This window comes from Vicugna pacos, chromosome 3 (assembly GCF_048564905.1).
Source record: "Vicugna pacos chromosome 3, VicPac4, whole genome shotgun sequence".
Taxonomy (NCBI): Eukaryota; Metazoa; Chordata; class Mammalia; order Artiodactyla; family Camelidae; genus Vicugna; species Vicugna pacos.
The window spans coordinates 69858923-69861990 of record NC_132989.1 but is presented as its reverse complement, the minus strand read 5'-3'; the positions used below and the strand labels follow the sequence as shown (position 1 = coordinate 69861990).

The 3068-nt window shown below is 40.3% G+C and overlaps 1 pseudogene across 1 annotated transcript; it reads right to left on the bottom strand.

Annotated features, from left to right (window-relative positions):
* Positions 1 to 487, bottom strand: LOC140689694 (ubiquitin-like protein FUBI pseudogene; annotated as a pseudogene). Its single transcript, XR_012064740.1, has one exon. The product of XR_012064740.1 is annotated as a ubiquitin-like protein FUBI pseudogene (transcript).
* Between the last annotated feature and the right edge of the window lie 2581 nt (positions 488 to 3068).

Genomic DNA, 3068 nt, shown 5'->3' with positions numbered 1-3068 from the left:
GGCTTTATTAGAGAAACGCCAAGATTACAATGGACTTAAGAGTTGGCATTGGGGCCCTTCTTCTTGCCAAAGGTGGGCACAACATTGACAAAGCACCGGTTGTACTGCATACGTCTCTTGGCCTGGCCTGTCTTCTTTTTCTCTTGTTTGGCCACCTTGGGAGTCTGACCTCTTACTTTCCCAGCACGGCCCAGGGAACCATGGACTTTACCTCCAAGCACGCAGCTGGCTACTTCCAGAGTGCTCAGAGCCTCCACCCCACACTGGCCCAGGGTGGCCTCATCCTCTAGGGGCGTGCCTGCCAGAAGCATGACTTGATCTTCTGGGGCGATGCCCTCCAGTGAGGCTACATGAGCCTTGATCTGGGTGACGGTCTCCTGGCTGGTCACCTCGAGAGTGTGTAGCTCCTGGGCACGGACAAAGAGCTGCATTTTGGCGACCGAACCATGGCCACCACTGCCGCTACCGCAAAGATGGAGTTGAGAAAGAGCAAAAAATGAATACATTTTGCAAATTTTATACGTGTACTGATATTGGCACACGTGAATCTGACATTTCACTCCTTAAGTTGGAGACTTTGTGTGTGTGTGTGTATGTGCAGAAGAAGACAAATTAAAAACAAACAAGAAACAGCCCTGGTAAAAATAGCAAGAGAACTAGAATTAGAAGTGGAGCCTGAAGATGTGACTGCATTGCTGCAACCTCATGATAAAACTTTAATGGATGAGGAGGTGCCTCTTATGGATGAACAAAGAAAGTGGTTCTTGAGATGAAATCAACTCGGTGAAGATGCTGTGAAGATTATGAAAGTGACAGAAGAATATTACTTAAACCTAGTTGTTAAAGTAGCTGCAGGGTTTGAGAAGATGAACTCTAATTTTGAAAGAAGTTCTATTATATAAAATGCTATCAAATAGCATTGTAGGCTACAGAGAATGCATAAGTGAAAGGAATAGTCAGTCAAGGATGCAAACTTCATTGTCATCTTATTTTAGGAAATGGCCACAGCCACCCCAACCTTCAGCAACCTCCACCCTGATCAGTCAGCTGCCATCAACACTGAGGCAAGACCCTCCACCAGCAAAAAGATTATGACTCACTGAGGGTTCAGATGATGATTAGCATTTTTTCACCAATAAGTTTTTAATTTTATTTATTTATTTAACTGAAGTACAGTCAGTTACAGTGTGTCAATGTTCGCTGTACAGCAGAATGTCCCAGTCATGCATATACATACATATATTTGTTCCCATATTCATTTTCATTAAAGGTTATTACAAGATATTGAATATAGTTCCCTGTTCTATACAGAAGAAACTTGTTTTTTTAAATCTATTTTTATATATAGCAGCTGACATTTGCAAATCTCAAACTCCCAAATTTATCCCTTCCCACCCTCTTTCCTCAGTAACCATAAATTGTTTACTGTGTCTGTGAGTCTATTTCTGTTTTGTAGATGAGTTCATAGTGTTCTTTTTCTTTCTTTCTTCTTTTGATTCTGCATATGACTGTTATCATATGGTATTTTTCTTTCTCTTTCTGGCTTACTTCACTTGGAATGACAATCTCTAGGTCCATCCATGTTGCTGCAAATTGCAATATTTTATTCTTCTTTATGGCAGAGTAGTATTCCATTGTATAAATATACCACAACTTCTTTATCCAGTCATCTGTCAATGGACATTTAGGTTGCTTCCATGTCTTGGCTATTGTATATACTGCTGCTATGAACAAGCAATAAGTATTTTTTCATTAAGGTATGTACATGGTATTTTAAAGACATGATGCTGTTGCACACTTAATAGACTACAGGATAGTGTAGACATAACTTTTATATGCACTGGGAAACCAGACAATTTGTGTGACTTGCTTTATTGGATATTCATGTTATTGCAGTAGTCTGGAACCGGACTCACAGTATCTCTGAGGTATGCCTAAATATCTATATGAAAAATAACTCCTATTTCATCCCTCTAGTAGAGTTTCAGAACGTAAAACACATGAGATTTGCAGTTTGGCTTCCATCCAGCATGGTCCCATATGCTATTCATAGACAGTCACCAAAGTTCTGACTGGCAGGCCTTTTGGTGTTCCTGACATTGTCAGTCTGCCTACGTATGAGGTGGCTACAACACAATTTCACAATCACACACAAGTTTGGGAATGCCAGAAATGAAACTGAACTAATCATTTGGCAAGTTGATCTTCCAGCAGCCAAGGGGAAGCTTAGGTCAAAAATTGGAAATTGACTACATACCAAGATCAAACTTTACACTTAGTGCTTCTCAGTGCCCGATGTTTCCATTGTGTCAAAGTTCTAGTTTCCTGTTGGTGGACATTTAGGTTGTTTCCCATTTTTTGCTGTTACAAACAGAGGTACAGTGGTAATTCTTAAACATACCTGTGCAAACTTTAGAGAGTCTATATTAGTTAGTCTGCTCTTGCTGCCATAACAAAATACCATAGACTAGGGTCTTAAACAATAGAAACATTTTCCCACAGTTCTAGACAGAGCCTGAGAAGTCCAAGATCAAGGTGCCAGTTCTGTTCCTGATGGAACCTCTTTTCCTATCTTGCAGACAGCTGCCTTCCTGCTGTGTCCTCACGTCTCTCTCTCTCTTCTTCTTTTCTTTCTTTTTCCCCCTTCTTCCTCTTTTTAAAAGGCCACAGTCCTATCCAATTAGGGCCCTACCTTTAAGACCTCGTATAACCTTAATTACCTCCTAAAGCCCCATCTCCAAAAATAGTCACAACAGGGATTAGGGCTTCACCACATGAATTTTGAGGGGACACAAGGCAGTCCACAGTAAAGTCGGTCTGCAGGATCAATTCCTAAACCTGGAATTGACTTATTGTGTCAATTTTAATTTATGGTGTCAAATTTCCATCCCAAAACCTTATACCAGTTTAGAGTCCCAACATCTCTGTGTGAGTCTTGTTTTTCCTCATCTTTACTACCATTGGATATTATCCAACTTTATTTTTTGCCAATATAATAGCCTTTAAAGTGTGCATCTTAAAATTTATGAATGCTTTGGAGTATCTTTTCACATGTTTGCTGACCACTG